The sequence below is a fragment of the Heptranchias perlo genome, chromosome 1 (assembly GCF_035084215.1).
Source record: "Heptranchias perlo isolate sHepPer1 chromosome 1, sHepPer1.hap1, whole genome shotgun sequence".
Lineage (NCBI taxonomy): Eukaryota > Metazoa > Chordata > Chondrichthyes > Hexanchiformes > Hexanchidae > Heptranchias > Heptranchias perlo.
The window spans coordinates 166,178,157-166,200,696 of NC_090325.1; the positions used below are offsets into that span (position 1 = coordinate 166,178,157).

At 43.9% G+C, this 22,540-nt stretch overlaps 1 long non-coding RNA gene across 2 annotated transcripts in view; it reads left to right on the forward strand.

Moving 5' to 3' along the window:
* LOC137301863 (uncharacterized) overlaps positions 1-20,220 on the forward strand; it is a 31,856-nt gene extending 11,636 nt beyond the window's left edge. The window contains exons 2-3 of one of the 2 annotated variants that reach the window (XR_010958380.1): positions 5,449-5,506; positions 19,632-20,220. This is a non-coding gene — a long non-coding RNA (uncharacterized lncRNA). The remainder of the gene's footprint in view (positions 1-5,448; positions 5,507-19,631) is intronic. The other variant, XR_010958389.1, reaches the window with a different exon arrangement.
* The last annotated feature ends 2,320 nt before the right edge of the window (positions 20,221-22,540 follow it).

Sequence of the window (22,540 nt, forward strand, 5' to 3'; positions counted from 1 at the left end):
GCCCAATTTAGACCACATAATTTTAAAATTAGAGCTAAGCCATTTAGGAGAGAAATCAGGAAGCACTTTTTCACACAAAGAGTCGTAGAAATTTGGAATTCACTCCCTCAAAAGGCTGTGGATGTTAGGATAATTGGCACTTTCAAGACTAAGATCGATAGATTTTTGTTAGGTAAGGGTATCAAGGGACATGGAGCTAAGGAAGGTAAACGGAGTTAAGGTACAGATCAGCCATCATCTAATTGAATGACAGAGCAGGCTCGAGAGGCTGAATGGCCTACTCCTGTTCTTAATGTTCCTATGTTCCTACACAAACAAAAGCAGTAACTCTTGGGTAAGGGGTTTTCTTGTCTTCTCACTGGAAGACATCCTGTCTAAGAATCCTACTATCACTGTTATTGGCTTTCAGCTGCCACCTGGAGGCTTTGGGATTATTTAACAGTTGATGTGTTCTCAATTTATTGTTGAGTGCTGCAGTTTTTACTTTAAAGATATGAACTGTTTTCTATCATCCATGCATCGAGTTGCATCGAAACTAGAGCACAGAAACAAGCCATTCGGCCTAACTGGTCTATGCTGGCGTTTATGTTCACATGAGCCTCCTCCCTCCCTACTTCATCTAACCCTATCAGCATATCCTTCTATTCCTTTCTCCCTCATGTTATTAAAAATCTCAGGAAAATAGTAATTATTACTGACTGTAATGAACCATTCATTGCAGTCGGTCATTATTGTATTGCAAGAGGAATAAAGTTTACCATAAATTTATGAATCAGTAGCTGCTTTCTATGAGTCAAACCTTATTTAGAAAGGGATCTAGTTGGGACAATTTGGATTTATTTCTTGATACTGTTTTTTCTTTCTAACCAAATCATTCTTCACTGAAGAGATATTTGAAGGGGGAATTATTGTGCTTCATTTTAAATTTGTTAATTTTCTTTAAAGTTAACAAATTTTATTTGATGGCTGGTGATCTATTGGAAGTTCCTGATCTGTAGCTTGGTAAGGAGTGGATGCAGAGCCTCATACTGTGCATACATCTATCTAATTCATGATGGTTCCGTTTGAAGGTGGTAAGGTAGTCAAGTTGTCCACGTTTGAACCCCTCCAATCAGGCTATTGCCCCTGCCACAGAACTGGAATGGCCCTTATCAAAGTCATAAATGACATCCTATGTGACCAAAGTGAACGATCCCTCCTCATCCTTCTCGACCTGTCTGCAGCCTTTGACACGGTTGACCACACCATCCTCCTCCAACACCTCTCCTCCATTGTCCAGTTGGGTGGGACTGCCCTTGTCTGGTTCCACTCCTATCTATCCAGTCATAGCCAGAGAATCTCCTGCAATGCCTTCTCTTACCACTCTAGAACTGTTACCTCTGGATTCCCCAAAGGGTCTATCCTTGGCCCCTTCCTATTTCTCATCTATAAGCTGCCTGTTGATAACATCATCTGAAAACACAACGACAGATTCCACACTCAGCTCTACCCCATCACCACCTCTATGGACCCCTCCACTGTCTCTGTTTGGTCACACTGCATGTCCAACATCTAGTATTGGATGAGCAGAAATTTCCTCCAATTAAATATTGGGAAGACCGAAGCCATTGACTTCGATCCCCGCCACAAACTCTGTTCTCTAGCCATGGAGTCCATCCCTCTCCCTGGCCACTGTCTGAGGCTGAAGCAGACCGTTAGCAACCTTGGCGTTCTATATGACTCTTCTGACCCCATATCCTCTCCATCACCAAGACCGTCTACGTCCAACTCCGTAACATCGCCCATCTCTGCCCCTGCCTCAGCTCATCTGCTGGTGAAACCCTCATCCATGCTTTTGTTAGCTCTAGACTTGACTATTCCAATGCTCTCCTGGCTGGCCTCCCACCTTCCACCCTCCGTAAACTTGAGCTTATCCAAACCTTTGCTGCCTGTATACTAACTCGCACCAAGTCCCGTTCTCGCATCACCCCTGTGCTCGCTAACCTACATTGGCTCCTGGTCTGGCAACGCCTCTATTTTTAAAATTTTCAACCTTGTTTTCAAATCCTTCCATGGTCTTGCCCTCCCTATCTCTGTAACCTCCTCTAGCCCTACAACTCTCCTAGATCTCTGCGCTCTCCAATTCTGGCCTCTTACACATCCCCGATTTTAATCGCTCCATCATTGGTGGCTATGCCTTCAGCTGCCTAGGCTGTAAGATCTGGAATTCCCTCCCTAAACCTCTCCGCCTCTCTACCTCTCTCTCTTCCTTTAAGATGTTCCTTAATGTGGCTCGGTGTCAAATTTTGTTTGATAACGCTTCTGTGAAGTGCCTTGGGATGTTTTACTACATTAAAGGTGCAATATAAATGCAAGGGGTTTTGTTGTGTTGTTAAAATCTACCGCTTTGAGCGAGCTATTGGTCACCTGTCCTAATATCTCCTGATGTGGCTCGCTAACAAATCTTGTTTGATAACGTTCCTGTGAAACGCCTTGGGATGTTTTACTATGTTAAAGTGCTATTTAAATGAAAGTTGTTGTTGTAAAGCAGCCATGTTGTGTTGCTGCATCTGTCCAATTCATGACAGGCCACTGCAGAGAAGGTAGGTGGCCTCATTGTAATGATGTCTTGGTGTCCACTCTTGGTATCTTTGTTGTGTCGATTCCATCTCCAATCTCCAGTGGCAAAGCACATAGGTTTTTTTCCATAAACAGCAGTTCCACAACATGATTGAGAACCACTGTGATCTGGTCTGAGTGCCAACTATCTGAATAGTTGAAAGTCTTGTTCATGGCATTCGTAACACTTTACATCTGAATTACACTCTTTAATAATAGGGATTTAATAGCCAGGGACTGTTCAGTTTTTCTGATCTGCTGAACTATCAAGAAAGCTATAAAAAGGCAACATTATCAGTCAGGAAAAATGAGCCTCCATCCAACGAAATCATGCATTGTTTTTTTCAAATCCAGTGAATCAAATCCCTCAAATAATTTTGATAGGGATGTCAATGGCCATCTTTAATTTCTGACCAAGTTACAGATATCCCCAATCAATAACATTTCCAACACAATTATGTAAAAAGTTATTCTGAGAAAAACTAGACTTACTTCTTAAGTCAGCCATTGTATGTTAGAAATGCCTCCAAGAAATTTATCTTGTACAAGTCTGCTCCTTTCTATGAGGCCTGTCAGTTCTGTTACAGTTTGAGTTATGCACTAATCTCTTGCCTAAATGAAGTGGCTTATCCAAGGAGTGGATTCTCAGAATACACCAGTGTCACTTCCTGCATGTCACATTGGTAGGTGCTAATCCCAAAATGCAGTGGTGTTATCATGTATCTCACTCTGGTGGACTACAAACAAATATACGACCATACAAATTAAGAGCAGGAGTAGGCCATTTGGCCCTCGAGCCTGCTCTTTCATTTGATAAGATCATGGCTGATCTGATTGTGACCTCAACCCTACTTTCCCGTGTACCTACTATAACCTTTGACTCCCTCGTTAATCAGGAATCTATCTTACTCAGCCTTAAAAATATTCAATGACCCTGCCTCCACCGCTCTCTGGGGAAGGGAGTTCCACAGACTCACGACTTTTTGAGAGAAAAAATTTCTCCTCATCTCCGTCTTAAATGGGAGGCCCCTTATTTTTAAACTGTGTCCCCTAGTTCTAGTCTCTCCCACAAGGGGAAACATCCTTTCAACATCTATCCCTTCTAGTCCCCTCAGGATCTTATATATTTCATTAAGATCACCTCTTATTCTTCTAAACTCCAATGTTTACAGGCCCAACTTGTCCAACCTTTCTTCATAAGATAACCCCCTCATCCCAGGAATCAGTCGAGTGAACCTTCTCTGAACCGCCTCCAAAGCAATTATGTTCTTTCTTAAATAAGGAGACCAAAACTGCACACAGTGTTCCAGATGTGGTCGCACCAATGTACAACTGTAGCAAAACATCTCTACTTTTATATTCCATTCCCCTTGCAATAAATGACAGCATTCCATTTGACTTCCTAATTATTTGCTGTACCTGCATACTAACTTTTTGTGATTCATGTACTAGGACATCCAGATCTCCACGTACCTCAGAGTTCTGCTATCTCTCTCCATTCAAATAATATACTGCTTTTCTATTCCTCCTGCCAAATTGGACAAGTTCACATTTTCCCACATTATACTCCATTTGCCAAATTTTTGCCCACTCACTTAACCTATCTATATCCCCTTGCAGACTCCTTATATCCTCTTCACAACTTACTTTCCTACCTACCTTTGTGTCAACAGCAAATTTAGCAACCATACATTCGGTCCCTTCATCCAAGTCATTGATATAGATTGTAAATAGTTGAGGCCCAAGCACTGATCCCTGTGGCACTCCACTCGTTACATCTTGCCAACCTGAAAATTACCCATTTATGCCTACTGTCTGTTTCCTGTCAGCTAACCAATCTTTTATCCATGCCAATATGTTACCCCCTACACCATGAGCTCTTATTTTGTGTAGTAGCCTTTGATGTGGCACCTTGTCAAATGCCTTCTGGAAATCCAAGTACACCACATCCACAGGATCCCCTTTATCCACGTTGCTTGTTACTTCCTCAATGAACTCTAATAAATTAGTCAAACACGATTTCCCTTTCACAAAGCCGTGTTAACTCTGCCTGATTGCATTGAGATTTTCTCAGTTCCCTGCTATAACCCCCTTAATAATAGATTCTAGCATTTTCCCTATGACAGATGTTAAGCTAACTGTGGCCTGTAGTTTCCTGCTTTCTGTCTCCCTCCTTTCTTGAATAGAGGAGTTGCATTCGCTATTTTCTAATCTGATGGGACCCTTCCAGAATCTAGGGAATTTTGGAAAATTAATACCAATGCATCTACTATCTCTGCAGCCACTTCTTTTAAGACGGATGAAGTCCGTCAGGACCTGAGGACTTGTCAGCTTTTAGTTCCAATAATTTTTTCAGAACCCTTTCCCTGGTGATTGTAAATGTTTTAAGTTCCTCCCTCCCTTTCACCTCTTGATTCACAATTATTTCTGGCATGTTATTTGTATCCTCTACAGTGAAGACGGATGCAAAATATCTGTTCAATTCATCCGCTATTTTCTTATTCTCCATTATTAATTCCCAAGACTCACTCTCTAGAGGACCAATGTTCACTTTACTTACCCTTTTCCTTTTTAAATACCTGTAGAAACTCTTACTGTCTGTTTTTATATTTCTAGCTAGCTTTTTCTCCTACTCTAATTTCTCCCCCATTATTCTTTTAGTCATTCTTTGCTGTTGCAATTCCCGGAATGCACTTAAGGCATTCTAAGACTACTGAATCTTGTACTGAACCTAAGGTTCATGAACAGGAAGTCATGGCATGCTCTGTGAATGGTGAATCATTACAATAAATCTGGTGCTTTAAAGACATCCTGATTTTTTGATTGGATAAATATTTTGTTTTTTCCCAGATACAGAAATCATATTGAGAAGAAGAAAACATTTCTTTCAGAACGGTTGCCATCACAGGTAAGCCCATATTATTTCTCCAGTGGTTTTAATTATAAAATTCTGTACTCTGTTCTCTGACACCCTATCCCATTGTGCTCCACATGCTCCGCCTCACTGCTGTGTTCCACTCTCTGCCCCCCAGCTATGCCATGCTTTGCTCTCTGGCCCCTGCTGTTTACACAAAATGTGTCCAATATGTGATGACTCTCACAAGACTATTATAAACATGTTTACACAAAAAATTTAATGAATTTATCTGTAGTCTGGCCCTGAGCTAATGTTAAAGATGAAGCTTTATAGTTCAAACCATATTCTCTAATTGTGCCCTTGTTCCACATACACATACTCATTAAGTAGCAGTACTTATCGTTCAGGCACACAAGCATTTTTAGTCCAAAGTCCTATTTTACAATAGCAAAATATGAAGGAGGTCTCTTATTTTTTCCAGTATTTGACAAGATTGTTTTTTACTATTTTACTAGTGATCTTTAAAAATCTTAGTTGATTATTGCTGACTGCTAAGAATTACCTGAGGAAGGAGGAAGCCTCCGAAAGCTTGTAGATTTCAAATAAAAATCGTTGGACTATAACTTGGTGTTGTAAAATTGTTTACAATTGCTAAGAAAGGAGCAAAGCTTATCTTCAATTTATGAATGGTTGATTTGGTGCTAAGAGGTTAGAACTGGTCAATTTACCTTCCTCAATGGAGAAATATGCTGGTCTCCACTCAGTGGCTTTCCTCCATGGCAGTATTGAGATTAGCAGCTTGTGGTTGGTTGGATCGTGACCAGAAAGAAAAAAAGAAGCCTTGCATTTATATAGCGCCAATCACAACCTCAGTACATCCCAAAATGCTTTACAGCCAATTAAGTACTTTTTGAAGTGTAGTCTCTGGAGTGAGACTTGAACCCACAAACTTCTGCAAGAGTGCTACCACTCAGCCAAGGCTAACACCCTTGACCAGAAATGCAATTTAAGTATTGGACCTATTGGAAAGCCTTATGAGAACTACCAAAACTAACCTGTGCACAGAAACCTAACTGCCTGTGTGATATAGCAGAGGGCCTGAAAATTATGCTGTGGGATACTAATGTATGAATGGTTACAATGTTCATCTGAAATTCCTCTTTGCTACCTTAGTGAGGTCATTGACACAATGAAAACAAACGGGTTAATGCTTCTTCTAAAATAGTGGAGAGGGTAGATTTTCTTCGGTCCTGCATCTGGGGAATTGATTTGAGGGCCAGAAATTGTTTAAACTAATTTGAACAGATTTCTGAAAAGTGAAATACTGTGTACTATTTACTTATGGCCACGTATATTGACAACGCCTTTGCTAGCAGTGACTGCTGAAATTTACAGATGGTACGACATGCGCATGTGCGCTTTTGAAAAGCGCCGTTGTCAATCCCAACACAGTCTCTGCACCCGTTGTAGCAATTAAACAGCTAGACAAAAAGGGAAAAACTGAGCGCAGTCCTTTTGAGTAGGGTGGAAAGTAAGTGCCAGTGTTAACTGAGGGGTGGAGTAAAGCGGTCCATCATGAATTGGGGGGAAAGGACGAACAGTGCTAGGTTGAATTCAGTGGGATGGAGAAGAGTGCCAGTATAAATGGAAGGGTTGGATGAGAAGTGCCTGTCTCTGAAAGAAAGGGGATTTGGATAAGTATAGTATCTCTGTGACCTGCAGCAGGGTGGTGGGATGTGAAAGACTGGTTGAGATGCCCAGTCTTGTCTCATATCCCTGACACTGGGGACCAGCCTGGTAGCTGTTCTCTGTACTGCCTCCAGCAATGAAGAACAAAAATACAAAAGAAAATCTATTCTCCCCTGATAGAAATCAGGTGAGAGGGTGGGGAGGCGGGGGGGGGGGGGGGGGGGGATGTTAAAATGGAGCAGGGGACTTACTCACTCCTTACCTGTCCCGATCTGGCCGACAGTAATTTTAAATTGCCGTGGCAGGAACACCAGCCCCAAGCCGGTGGGATCCTCTTAAAATATGCAAATATATAATTGAGGCCAGATCGGTTATTTTAACCTGAGGCCTGTGCAAGGGAACAGTGGTGGCTTCCCCGCCAGACCAAGCCTGTTGGGAACAGTAAGGTAAGTTTTATATACTTTTTTTAACAGTTCCATTGTGGGCCAGGAGGAGCAGGAGTGCTCCTCTCGGCACAACAAGGAAACCTTTGGCTTCCCCTGCACTGGGCTTCCCTTTCCTCCACTGACCGGGATTCCCTTCCTGGAGCGTCACCAGGGACTGTTTCCCTGGGTCCCCAGAAGTGGATTATTGCTATCCAATCTTACTGGTCAGGCAGAGGCATGCTAATCAGGTCCGGCCTCTAAAATCGGCCGAGCCTGCCTGCTGTTGCTCCTGAACTGGCACACCACTCGCTTTGCTGTGTTCCCACCTGGGAGTTAAATCAATTAAAACTCATTGGGATTTCCTATCGGAATCATGCACATCCAGGAATTTCTGATCCAAAATGTCAAAGGGGTCATGTAGGTCCTTGAAAATGTTCAATTACCAACCAGACCTGGTCAACTTGAAGCTGTTATTAACAAGACTATTCAACTTCATAGAATAGAATCATAGAATGGTTACAGCACGGAAGGAGGCCATTCGGCCCGTCGAGTCCGTGCCGGCTCTCTGCAAAAGCAATCCAGCTAGCCCCACTGCCCCACACTTTCCCCATAGCCCTGCAAATTTTTTCCCTACAAGTACTTATCCAATTTCCTTTTGAAAGCCATGATTGAATCTGCCTCCACCACCCCCTCGGGCAGTGCATCCCAGATCTTAACCACTCGCTGTGTAAAAAAGATTTTCCTCATGTCGCCTTTGGTTCTTTTGTCAATCACCTTAAATCAATGTCTTCTGGTTCTTGACTCTTCTGCCAATGGGAACAGTTTCTATCTACTCTGCCTAGACCCTTCATGATTTTAAATACTTCTATCAAATTTCCTCTCAACCTTCTCTGCTCTAAGGAGAACAACCCCAGCTTCTCCAGTCTATCCACGTAACTGAAGTCCTTCATCCCTGGAACCATGCTACTAAATCTCTTCTGCACCCTTTCTAAGGCCTTTGCATCCTTCCTAAAGTGCGGTGCCCAGAATTGGACACAATACTCCAGTTGTGGCCGAACCAGTGTTTTATAATGGTTCATCATAACTTCCTTGCATTTGTACTCTATGCCTCTATTTATAAAGCCCAGGATTCCGTATGCTTTTTTAACTGCTTTCTCAACCTGCCCTGCCACCTTCAAAGATTTGTGCGCATATACCCCCAGATCTCTCTGTTCCTGCACCCCTTTTAGAATTGTACCCTTTAGTTTATATTGCCTCTCCTCATTCTTCCTACCAAAATGTATCACTTTGCACTTTTCTGTGTTAAATTTCATCTGCCACCTGTCCACCAATTCCACCAGCCTGTCTATGTCCTCTTGAAGTCTATCACTATCCTCCTCACTTTTCACTACACTTCCAAGTTTTGTGTCATCTACAAATTTTGAAATTGTGCCCTGAACACGCAAGTCCAAGTCCTTAATATATATCAAGAAAAGCAGTGGTCCCAGCACTAACCCCTGGGGAACACCACTGTATACCTCCCTCCAGTCTGAAAAACAACCATTCACCACTACTCTCTGTTTCCTGTCACTTAGCTAATTTTGTATCCATGCTGCCACTGCCCCTTCCTTTTTATTCCATGGGCTTCAACTTTGATGACTAGCCTATTATGTGGCATTTTATCAAACTCCTTTTGGACGTCCATATACACCACATCCACTGCATTGCCCTCATCAACCCTCTCGGTTACCTCATCAAAAAATTCAGTCAAGTTATTTAAACATGATTTGCCTTTAACAAATCCGTGCAGGCTTTCCTTAATTAATCCACACTTGACCAAATTTTGTCCCGGATTATTGCTTCTAAAAGATTCCCCACCACCGAGGTTAAACTAACTGGCCGATAGTTGCTGGGTTTATCCTTGCACCCTTTGTTGAACAAGGGTGTAGCATTTGCAATTCCCCAGTCCTTTGGCACCACCCCTGTATCTAAGGGTGATTGGAACATTATGGCCAGTACCTCCACAATTTCTACCTTTACTTCCCCTAGCAACCTAGAATTCCAACTTCTGGGATTTATTTTAAGGACATTTGATTTTAAGTAGAAAGAAGTCATGTTAAATTTTTTAAATGATTCATGACCACATTTGATAGTTTGGGAAAGAGTGAGAAGAATGATGCTAGGATTTATAGTCTAGAATATGAAGAAAAACCCTGGGAGGGTAATTTTAGCTTTTATTGCCATGCACAAAAAACGAGAGATAGTGAATTGGCAGGACAGTTTTATACCTCGCCTGATTTCCTTTTCCACAATGGACCTATTTATTCATTTTTTAAAAATTGCACAAGGACAGGGTGCATGTCTTTCAATTGCAAAATGTTTTAGTTGTTGTAAATATGCAAAATTATTTAATCACAAAAATGACAAGCCTCAAGTAAAATTAATTTATTTTCCCAGAGATGTAATTATATGGAATAGACTCCCAGCAAAAGCTGTTATATGTGTCAACTAATTCTCTAGAAATGAGCTGAATGAATATTTGGTTAAGAATAGGAGGAATGTTACAAAGCTAAGCAGAGACAATGGCCTCGAAATTAGGCAGCTCAGCACCCGTTGCTCGGGCGTTAACTCGGGCCTAAGATCCCAATATGGCAGGCAAGAAGCACACACACATTTCTAGCCAGAAGGGTGCCACCCGCCATATTGCATAAGGTGGATGTGTTGACGTCAGGAGCGCACGTCGGGATTATTTAAAGAGTAGAATATTTGATTTAAATTAGGGTCCTGTGCTTCTTGCAATTTTTGATCGCCCCAGCGCTTCACTGGCCACGTGCTGAACTTGCACAGCCATGCCAGCCACTATTTAAAGGGACCGTGCAGTACTTACAGGTTAGTTGCTCGTTTCTCATTTCAGGCTGCTGGTTAACTTCTGGTTGTTTCTTAGTGTGTTTCATCACTCTGGAAAGTTCACTTTGTCTAAACAGGGCACGATTTTGCTAGTGTTCCACTGTTGTTGGCTACCTCACAGATAGTTTGGCATCAGCTATGAGTGGTCTGGTAGGGCTGCCTTCGGGCTGGAGGAACAGGGGGAGCAGCAAGGAAGATGCTAGAGAGCAAGAGCAGCTGCCAGAAGTGGGAGGAGGAGGAGGACACTGCACAGGAGGCCATTCCAACTGCACTGTAGAACAGTAGAATTACTCACCTGAACCTACTTAACAATTGGCTGCCTCCCCTGCGCCGCGTCACATTTTCACTGGTGACGTCACCTCTGGAAATCCCCCTCTGGTCTCAGTGAGGGTCTCAGTGGAGGCCTCTCCGCCGCTGGTCTCAGTGAGGGTTTCAGTGGAGGCCTCTCCACTGCCTCGCCGCTTTTAAACTTGGCGCCGCTCTGGTGCTCCTCCCAGGTCCACTCCCCGCCGGTTCTGGAGGCCTCCCTGCTGCCTCGCCGCTTTTAAACTTGGCGCCGCTCTGGTGCTCCTCCAAGGTCCGCTCCCCGCTGGTTCTGCTGGTTCTGTTGGGGAGGGTTTAAACTAGTATGGCAGTGGGATGGGAACCAAAGGGCAGGTACAAATAGGACAAATTCAGACCAGAAACTGGAAGTAGAAAAGCAGTTAGTCACGTTGCTAGCGGCTCAGAAAGGCAAAAGAAGCAAAGGTTAAATAGTGTTCAGCAGAGGAATTTTACAGGGTTAAAGGGTATATACTTCAATGCAAGGAGTATTACAAACAAAGCAGATGAGCTAATGGCACATGCCAGCATGATATCATTGCTATAACGGAAACCTGGCTTAAAGAGGGGGATAATTGGCAGCTCAATATCCCTGGATATAGAGTTTTCAGGCAGGATAGAGTGGGTGATAAAAAAGGAGGGGGGTAGCATGGTTAAAGAGTCAATTACAGTTGTGAGAAGGGATGATATTCTAAATGGATCATCAATCGAGGCCATATGGGTTGAGCTAAGAAATAAAAAAGGGGCAGTCACACTACTAGGAATGTACTATAGACCCCCAAATAGCGAAAGGGAGACAGAAGAGCAAATATGTCGGCAAATTTCTGAGTGCAAAAATAAGAGGGCGATAATAGTAGGGGACTTCAACTACCCTAACATTAACTGGGATTCAAACAGTGTGAGAGACACAGAGGGCTCAAAATTCTTGATCGGTGTCCAGGAGAACTTTTTTAGCCAGTACGTGACAAGCCCAACAAGAGGGGATGCAATTCTAGATTTAGTCCTGGGAAATAAAGATGGGGAAGTGGGTGAAATGACGGGGTGGCCATATTGGGGATAGTGACCAAAATTCAGTTAGTTTTAGCATTATTATGGAAAAGGACAGAGTTAAATCAGAAGTAAACATTTTAAATTGGGGGAAGGCAAATTTTATAGAACTAAGAGGTGATTTGGCAGAAGTGGACTGGACACAACTACTTGAGGAGAAATCAGTGGCAAGCCAGTGGGAGGTACTAAAAAGTGAAATTCTACGGGTACAATGCAGACACGTCCCCTCAAAGAAAAAGGATGGCACTGCCAAATTTAGAGCCCCCTGGTTGTCTAGAAGTATACGTAGCAAGATAAAGCAGAAAAAGAAAGCTTATGACTGTCACAGAAAACTAAATACTGCAGGAAGCATAGAGGAGTATAGAAAGTACAGGGATGACGTAAGAAAGGAAATAAGGAAAGAAAAGAGAGGGCATGAAAAAATATTAGCAAGTAAGATTAAAGAAAACCCAAAGATGTTTTATCAGTACATTAAGAACAAGAGGATAGCTAAGGAAAAGGTGGGGCCTCTCAGGGATGACAAGGGTAACTTGTGTGTAGAAGCAAACGATGTGGGTAGGGTTTAAAATGAATATTTTGTCTCCGTAGTCACAAAGGAAAGGGATGATCCAGATGTAGTAGTTAAAGAGGGGAGGTGTGAAATATTAGATAAGGTAAACATAACGAGAGAAGAAGTACTAGAGGGACTGGAATCCTTGAAAGTTGATAAGTCACCAGGGCCGGATAGATTGTTTCCTCGGCTATTGAAGGAAGCCAGGGAGGAAATAACAGATGCTCTGAGGATCATTTTCCAATCCTCACTAGATACAGGGGGGGGACCGGAGGACTGGAAGAATGCAAACGTAATACCATTGTTTAAAAAGGGTACGAGGGAAAGGCCGAACAATTATAGGCCGGTCAGTCTTACCTTGGTGGTGGGCAAACTATTAGAATCAATACTGAGAGATAGGATAAACTGTCACTTGGAAAGGCATAGTTTAATCAGGGATAGTCAGCATGAATTTGTTCAGGGAAGGTCATGCCTTATAATTTGATTAAATTCTTTGAGGAAGTGACAAGGAGGATTGATGAGGGTAGTGCAGTGGATGTTGTCTATATGGATTTTAGTAAGGCATTTGACAAGGTCCCACATGGCAGACTGGTCAGAAAGATAAAAGCCCAAGAGATACAGGGAAATGCGGCGAATTGGATCCAAAATTGGCTCAGTAACAGGAAACAAAGGTTAAAAGTTGATGGATGTCTTTGCGAATGGAAATCCATTTCCAGTGGTGTGCCACAGGGCTCAGTGTTGGGTCCCTTGCTGTTTGTGGTATATATTAATGAATTGGACTTGAATGTAGGAGGCATGATTGGCAAATTTGCAGACGACACAAAAATTGGCCGTCTAGTTGATAGTGAAGAGGATAGCTGTAGACTCCGAGAAGATATCAATGGGTTGGTGGAGTGGGCGGAAAAGTGGCAAATGGAGTTCAACCCGGAGAAGTGTGAGGTAATGCACTTAGGGAGGGCAAACAGTAAAAGGGAATACGCAGTAAACGGGAATATATTGAGAGGGGTAGAGGAAGTGAGAAACCTTGGAGTGCATGTGCACAGGTCCCAGGCAGTACAGATAGATAAGGTTGCGAAGAAGGCATACAGAATGCTCTCCGTTATTAGCCGAAGTATAGAATACAAAAGCAGGGATGTAATGATGGAACTGTACAAAATGCTGGTAAGGCCACAAATGGAGTATTGTGCGCAGTTCTGGTCACCACATTACAGGAAGGACATAATTGCTCTGGAGAGGGTGCAGAGAAGATTTACAAGAATGTTGCCAGGGCTTGAAAATTGCAGCTACAAGGAGAGATTGGATAGGCTGGATTTGTTTTCCTTGGAGCAGAGGAGGCTGAGAGGTGACTTGATTGAGGTGTACAAAATTATGAGGGAAGTACCTGTTTCCCCTAGCGGAGAGTTCAAGAACTAGAGGACATAGATCCGCTGATTGGCAGTAGGATTAGAGGAGACATGAGGAAAGACTTTTTTACACAGAGGGTGGTGGGTGTATGGAATTCGCTGCCCAAATTGGTGGTAGAGGCAGGGACCCTCAACTCTTTTAAGAAGTACCTGGACCTGCACCTAAAGTGCTGTAAGCTGCAGGGCTACGGACCAGGTGCTGGAAGGTGGGATTAGAATGGGCACCTGGTTGTTCTTCGAGCCGGCGTGGACACAATGGGTTGAATGGCCCCCTTCATGCTGGATCTTTTCTATGGTTCTATGGTTCTATAGGCTTCAAGGTGATTGAGACAAGTTGAGTGAGTGGGCAAATACAAGGCAGATGCAGTATAATGTGGATAAATGTGAAGTTATCCAATTCGGAAGGATAAACAGAAAGGCAGAGTATTATTTAAATGGGATAGATTGGGAAATGTTGATGTACAAAGGGACCTGGATGTCCTTGTACATCAGTCACTGAAAGCAAACATGCAGGTGCAGCAAGCAGTTAGGAAGGCAAATAGTATGTTGGCCTTCATTGCAAGAAGATTTGAGTACAGGAGCAAGGATGTCTTACTGCCTTGCAGGGCCTTGGTGAGACCACACCTGTTGTATTGTGTGCTGTTTTGGTCTCCTTACCTAAGAAAGGATATATTTGCCATAGAGGGAGTGTAGCAAAGGTTCACCAGACTGATCCCTGGGATGGCAGGACTGTCGTATGAAAAGAGATTGGGTCGACTAGGCCTGTCTTCACTAGAGTTTAGAAGAATGAGAGGGGATCTCATTGAAACATATAAAATTCTGACAGGGCTGGACAGACTGGATGCACGGAGGATGTTTCCCCTGGCTGGGGGGTGTCTAGAACGAGGGGTCACAGTCTCAGGATATGGGGTAGGACAGTTAGGACTGAGATGAGGAAAAATTTCTTCACTCAGAGGGTGGTGAACCTGTGGAATTCTCTATCACAGAAGGCTGTGGAGGCCAAGTCACTGAATATATTTAAGAAGGAACTGGATAGATTTCTAGACACAAAAGGCAGCGAGGGGTATGGGGAGAGTGTGGGAATATGGTATTGAGATAGAGAATCAGCCATGATCATATTGAATGGCAGCGCAGGCTCGAAGGGCCATATGGCCTACTCCTGCTCCTATTTTTTATGTTTCTATGCTTTGGAACCCCTGTCGACATTGGCCCCCAGAGATTGCATGGTGGCAGTGTGAGCTTCCATAGCAGTCATCTGAAAGTCCATGGCAGCAGTCTGTGCTGTCATGGAAGCTGTCAGCAGAGGCTCCATCGTGGAGGCTGCCATTGTGTTGTTAATAGAACTGACCATATTGGACAGAATGGGCTCCATGTTCTACGCAAAGCTTCGAGACAAGTTGGAGCTGGACTCCTCCATGCTTCGTGACATTGTGCGCAAGCTCTCTGGTAGACTGACCAGCACATCTGACATTTCCTGGTAGATGTTTATCAGCCTTCTTTGGTAGCCAGGGCCCTTGAAGTTAGCATCTGAATCCTCTACAACAGGACTAGTATGCGACCTCGCCCTCTGGTGAGCTGGCAGCTGTGGCATCCTTTTCCCCTGCCCTAGCTCCTGCGCATTTGTGCATCCAAAAGACAGCAACCCTAACAATGCAGCACTCCCTCTGTACTGCACTAAAGTAGTGACATAAATGATGTGATCAAGGCTTGGAGTAGGCCTTGAACTCACAACTTCTGGTTTAGAGGTGAGATTGCTATCAATGAGCCAAGTTAGCATACAAATGGTAGAAATTATACAATCTCTGTTGGAAAGAACAAACTTGATAGAACAATTGGCCTTTCTGGTTGTATTTTTCTTAAAACTCTTCAATCGCAATTGTTTTTGTTTCTCTTGACAGTGGTCTTAAATTTGAGGAGAGTGTTGACTCTTAAAGGTTGGTACCAAGACATTTAATAGGACAAGAGATTTAATTTATATATTGTATGCAAAAATGGCAGATGATGTTAGAACTATTATAGTAATAATCTGACTTGCATTTATATGGCACCTTAAACATCTCAAAAGCATTTCACAGAATTAATTACTTTTTGAAGTGCTGTGACTGTTACTACAGAGACAAATGCCACAGTTATTCTGCACCAGCAAAGTCCCACAAAGAGCAATGAAGTGAATGAAACCATTTTCTGGTGGTGAAGCAGAAGGAGGAATGTTGGCCAGGACAGTGGGCAAACTCCCTGCTTTTCTTTGAATGTTGCAATAGGACCCTTAACATCCACTGGAATAGGCAGCCAGAGCCTTAGTTTAACAGCTCATCCAAAGGATGTTCTATGCAACAGTTATTAAATGGAAATATTATATTATTGAATTAAATATAACCGCAGTGAATCCACCTTTCTTTCACTCCAGTTTTTTCAGCGATCCTCCTCCTCTCCTTAAGGCATTGACTCCTTGGTAGAGTTCTCCCTGCTACCTTGCCCACATGGCTACTACTCATATGTAAATCTAGCTGGTGAATGTTGATAGATTATTCAATTGCAGAAGGGTATCACAGACAAGACTAATCCTATCCTCACCTGATTACATCCACCAGGCATCTCAAGATAATGATCATGAGGGGGAATCCTGGCCAATTATCCCACCCAAGCCGGAGTAGCTGAGGCCAATTGTGGTGCTCTACTGCTCCCTCAGTTAAGATCACATTTACGAACATATGAAAACGCCAGAAAGGAAGAGACCAGCTGGTCCATCTAGCCTGTCCCAAACAGTTGTGATGCCTTATGCATCACATCAAGAGATGCTTTACATATTAGGTTCCCTGTAGTATCCTGGGAGAGACGAAAAAACAGATCAAAAAGCCACTTAGGGAATAAAAATCTGGAAAATACCCCTCTGATTTCTCTAGGTGATCAAAACTAGTCCAGGAGACCACATTGACCATGACTTATATTGTTTGCTACCTAGCTCTGGAATGATGTGATCTCCACTCCAGCCAGGAACTGGGCCAACTCTCCCTTGAAGGTATACAGTGAATCAGCACTCACTGTATAAGCTGGCAACACAGACTGCTGCCATAGGTCATCTATTCTCTGGGAACAAAAGAATTGCCTAAGATCTAACCCATTTCTAGGTTCTCTAGATTCCCCTTGTATAATTTATATGCATGCCCCCTCCCTAGGTCCTCCCCAACCTATCTAATTCAAAGTAATTTGTCAGTGTGCAAACAGTCTAATCCTTTCATTATTTTATAGACCTCAATCAAATCATCCCCGAGTCTATGCTTCTCTAAAGTATATAAACTCATCTCTAAGCCTTTCTGGGTAGCTAAGGTGTTTTAAACTGGGAATCATTCTTATAGTTCTCCTCTGAACTTTTTCCAATGTCTTAATATCACCCTTCGTGTGAGGGGATGATTCAGCACAGACTGTAGCTAAACCTGGAATCTTTCTGCTCTGTGTGGTTCAGCTATTCACTGCTATGACCAACTGAGCTAATGGGGGAGGTTAGTCAACCATGTTTATAGATGTTAATCTCTGTTTGTGTAGCTCTATATTGACTTTTTTATGTAGATCATTTAAATTCTCCAAAATTATGGACCATGAAAACTGAAATAGACAATTGAACTCTGCAAGTGGCTGGACTAGGAACACAGGGTAGATATAGGCCCCAGTCCAGATTGTAGTCATTGAAATATGCCATATAGCGCCCTACATTCTGGAAATATTCACAAAGAAGGTCAAGGTAATGTCAAATGATTACATATTCTCAAAAATGATTGATTGCAGGACTTCCTCTGATGACTTTAATCCATGTTCCAAAATGGTTACTCAGTTGGAAAGAAATGCATCCATTTTACCTCACTGCCCAACTTAAAGGACGGCTAGATAAAAGAAAGGTGCTAACCGCAGAGCCAAACAAAATTCCTGTCCTTGGCAGGCAAAAGGTTCCGATTATCATTGTGCATGTGCTGTTATAAGGTGAATATTAGCAAAAAGTTCCCACCCCATGCTTCCTTAGTGTTTTAATGATAATAAAAAGTTAGCAAAGTGCAATCCTCCAAAGTCAAAAGGAATGAGTAGGATGTAAAATCTATTACTTTGTAGCTATATATATCTAGAGAGCGAGAGAGAGAGAGAAATCTGTACAATGTATAGCTGTCCTTATATTTTTATCAGTAATATTCCTGGGTGTGGGAAGGGTGGAAGTTGGGATTTGCACCTTTGCAGGGCTAGGATTTTCTGACAGGGCTAATTTATACTGGAGTTCTGCTGGAGAAGAAACTTGGCAGAAATTCCATTCAGTTTCTCAGACATTGAAGAAACAGCTACCCTCCTATTGGTAGCCACTTGCAAATGATAGAGTATGACAAGATGATATCACCAGGCTTAAATTCCGAAACTTTCACCTTCCCATCTGCCTTTAAGAATGTGCGCCACTGTTTAAAGGGTGCAGCAGGAGGCAATAAAGGAATCCAGATTAATCAGGCAGCACCAGAGGATAGCTAGATCATCCCAGCACTACCCAACCAGCAGGATATATAGTCCCAAGCACACTTTTCAAAATATTTCCCAGGAGCTCTGCCTCAGGAGGCTGTGCTTCAGTCATAAAACTTTGGAGGATCTCTGCTCGTTGCTGCAGCCAGATCTGCAACCAAGGCTGGTCTGACTGTGGCAGAGAAAGTGACCACAGCTCTCATCATTTGTGCCACAGGCTCATTCGAGGGAGCCACAGGGGACTTTTTCCAGATCAGCCAATTTACTGTGTAACACTCTGTAAGGCAAGCCAATGTTTTGTCAGGGCAGCTCAATTCTTACAATTTGACAGTACTCCCAGACAGATGACTGAGAGGCCATCACATTTTTCAGAATTGCTAGATTTCCCAGGATTGTGGGGTCTATTGATTGCAGCCAGGTGTTCCAAATAGAAACCCCCATATTTATATCAACCCCAAAGACTTCCAATCCCTAAATGTGTGGCTCGTTTCTAATGGCAGGTAAAACTTACAGATAAATTCACGACACGCTGGGAGCTATCATGATGCTTTTATAATTAGTCAATCTAGTGTCTCAGCTCTATTTCAAAAGCAGAGGCAAGGGCCAAAACGGCCGCTGGGTTACAGGGATCTTACGGTGTGGCAAATAGCTGGTTATCTGCCCTGTTATTCATCTGAAAAAACTCTAACCTTTGCTAACCTAGTGAGGTCATTAAACTTCTTTTGACACTGCAAGGAGGCCTTGGGGTTATGGACATCCCACTCACAACCACAGTCACCTCCATCCACATGGCTCATGCTGCTGCTGTAATAGCCTCTTCCCTGGTTCTCCAACAATGGCATCCCATAGTTCTCTAATTTCTGCCCACAGTACTTTCATATCAGCCTCTGAAAAATTAGAAGCTCACCTTTTTCCTTCTTTAGCGCCACCATTACAGTCTCTCTTTTAAGAGACTTCACAGTCCTTTAACTGCATGGAGCCCTTTAAATAGGAAAGCCACGACTTTGCTCTGCTTCTTTACCAAATTTTCAGGGCTCCCCCAGCATATCTGGCCATCTGCTGGCGGGATTCCTGCCTTTGCCCTGACGGCATTATTTAAATTTCAGCCGCCTCTGATTATGGTGCTCAACATCAACGCAAATGGCCCCATGGAATTCTGGGCTGCAGATGCTGATGTTTGAATTGGCTTTGTTATTTGATCAGCTCATTAGGATATGAGGTCTGTTTGGGGTGAAGCAGTATGAGACACAAGACAGATGTTTTGTTATAGCCACATTGGAGTAGGCATAACAGTTGGGAGATGTAGCGAGGAGCTGGATCTGAGGAGAACGCATTATTAATAATCTGCCTATGAATTTCTCCAGCAGCCAGGACGGTAACGTCCTCCAAGTCAAGATCCTCATGATGCTGGTTTCCAGATGCCCCAGCCTCCACCAGCAACCAGGACTTTTTTCTCCAGGGACTTCATTTCCATTCATTTCTGAATATTGAAGTTATACAGAACAGAACAAGCAGCTATGTTGTGAGAGACTCGTTTTGGGAGCATACTGCAGGGCCCCTCCTGAACTATCGAGGCACAGAATCTTCCTTTCACAACCCCTTTAGTCCTCCCAATGACCATTCTATTTGATGAACGTATCTCAATGTATGAATTTCTGCTGACGAGGAAGGCACTCAAAATGGAGTCATGATCCTTGGAAGCAAGGGTATGCCTCGTTACCAAAAAGCCATTCCGATACCTGCCTGCCTGCCTGCCCTGAATAGAGCTGGGAGGCTGGACTGCCTCATGATAAAAGCGTTGTGACAACTCTCTGCAAATTTGGCATTGACATGAAGAATTCATTGCTGCTAGTCACAAACAACTTGAACATTCAGAGAAATTTCATGGGTTCACAGTAGGGACCTGCAGTGCAATGTGATTCCATCTATTGTCCCTGAACCTGGGGAGGAAATAAACCAACATAATAAAACTGAATGGCGCTTTTCTGTCACCTTGGAGTCATGTCAAAATGGATGAATTCTACAGTTCTCCTAAAAATTGTATCAGTGACCCTGATTAATGCAGGTCCGGATGGCACTCTAGGTGATGTTACAAAAGTCCACCATTGCATCCTGGAACTCGCCAAGGCTTCTTCGACAGCACCTCCCAAACCCGCGACCTCTACGACCTAGAAAGACAAGAGCAGCAGGTACATGGGAACAAAACCAGCTGTACGTTCCCCTCCAAGTCACACACCATCCCGACTTGGAAATATATTGCCGTTCCTTCATCGTCGCTGGGTCAAAATCCTGGAACTCCCTTCCTAACAGCACTGTGGGAGAACCGTCACCACACGGACTGCAGCGGTTCAAGAAGGCGGCTCACCACCACCTTCTCAAGGGCAATTAGGAATGGGCAATAAATGCTGGCCTAGTCGGGATGGTGTGTGACTTGGAGGGGAATGTTCAAGTGGTGTTGTTCCCATGTGCCTGCTGCTCTTGTCCTTCCAGGTGGTAGAGGTCGCGGGTTTGGGAGGTGCTGTCGAAGAAGCCTTGGCGAGTTGCTGCAGTGCATCCTGTGGATGGTACACACTGCAGCCACTGTGCGCCGGTGGTGAAGGGAGTGAATGTTTAGGGTGGTGAATGGGGTGCCAATCAAGCGGGCTGCTTTGTCCTGGATGGTGTCGAGCTTCTTGAGTGTTGTTGGAGCTGCACTCATCCAGGCAAGTGGAGAGTATTCCATCACACTCCTGACTTGTGCCTTGTAGATGGTGGAAAGGCTTTGGGGAGTCAGGAGGTGAGTCACTCGCCGCAGAATCCCCAGCCTCTGACCTGGTCTTGTAGCCACAGTATTTATATGGCTGGTCCAGTTAAGTTTCTGGTCAATGGGGACCCCCAGGATGTTGATGGTGGTGGATTCGGCGATGGTAATGCCGTTGAATGTCAAGGGGAGGTGGTTAGACTCTCTCTTGTTGGAGATGGTCATTGCCTGGCACTTGTCTGGCGCGAATGTTACTTGCCACTTATCAGCCCAAGCCTGGATGTTGTCCAGGTCTTGCTGCATGCGGGCTCGGACTGCTTCATTATTTGAGGGGTTGCGAATGGAACTGAACACTGTGCAATCATCAGCGAACATCCCCATTTCTGACCTTATGATGGAGGGAAGGTCATTGATGAAGCAGCTGAAGATGTTTGGGCCTAGGACACTGCCCTGAGGAACTCCTGCAGCAATGCCCTGGGGCTGAGATGATTGGCCTCCAACAACCACTACCATCTTTCTTTGTGCTAGGTATGACTCCAGCCACTGGAGAGTTTTCCCCCTGATTCCCATTGACTTCAATTTTACTAGGGCTCCTTGGTGCCACACTCAGTCAAATGCTGCCTTGATGTCAAGGGCAGTCACTCTCACCTCACCTCTGGAATTCAGCTCTTTTGTCCATGTTTGGACCAAGGCTGTAATGAGGTCTGGAGCCGAGTGGTCCTGGCGGAACCCAAACTGAGCATCGGTGAGCAGGTTATTGGTGAGTAAGTGCCGCTTGATAGCACTGTCGACGACACCTTCCATCACTTTGCTGATGATTGAGAGTAGACTGATGGGGCGGTAATTGGCCGGATTGGATTTGTCCTGCTTTTTGTGGACAGGACATACCTGGGCAATTTTCCACATTGTCGGGTAGATGCCAGTGTTGTAGCTGTACTGGAACAGCTTGGCTAGAGGCGCAGCTAGTTCTGGAGCACAAGTCTTCAGCACTATAGCTGGGATGTTGTCGGGGCCCATAGCCTTTGCCTTATCCAGTGCACTCAGCCGTTTCTTGATATCACGTGGAGTGAATTGAATTGGCCAAAGACTGGCTTCTGTGATGGTGGGGATATCGGGAGGAGGCCGAGATGGATCATCCATTCGACACTTCTGGCTGAAGATGTTTGCAAACGCTTCAGCCTTGTCTTTTGCACTCACGTGCTGGACTCCACCATCATTGAGGATGGGGATGTTTGCAGAGCCTCCTCCTCCTGTTAGTTGTTTAATTGTCCACCACCATTCACGACTGGATGTGGCAGGACTGCAGAGCTTTGATCTGATCCATTGGTTGTGGAATCGCTTAGCTCTGTCTATAGCATGTTGCTTCCGCTGTTTAGCATGCATGTAGTCCTGAGTTGTAGCTTCACCAGTTCGGCACCTCATTTTTAGGTATGCCTGGTGCTGCTCCTGGCATGCTCTTCTCCCACTCATCATTGAACCAGGGTTGATCCCCTGGGCTTGTTGGTAATTGTAAACAATTTTACAACACCAAGT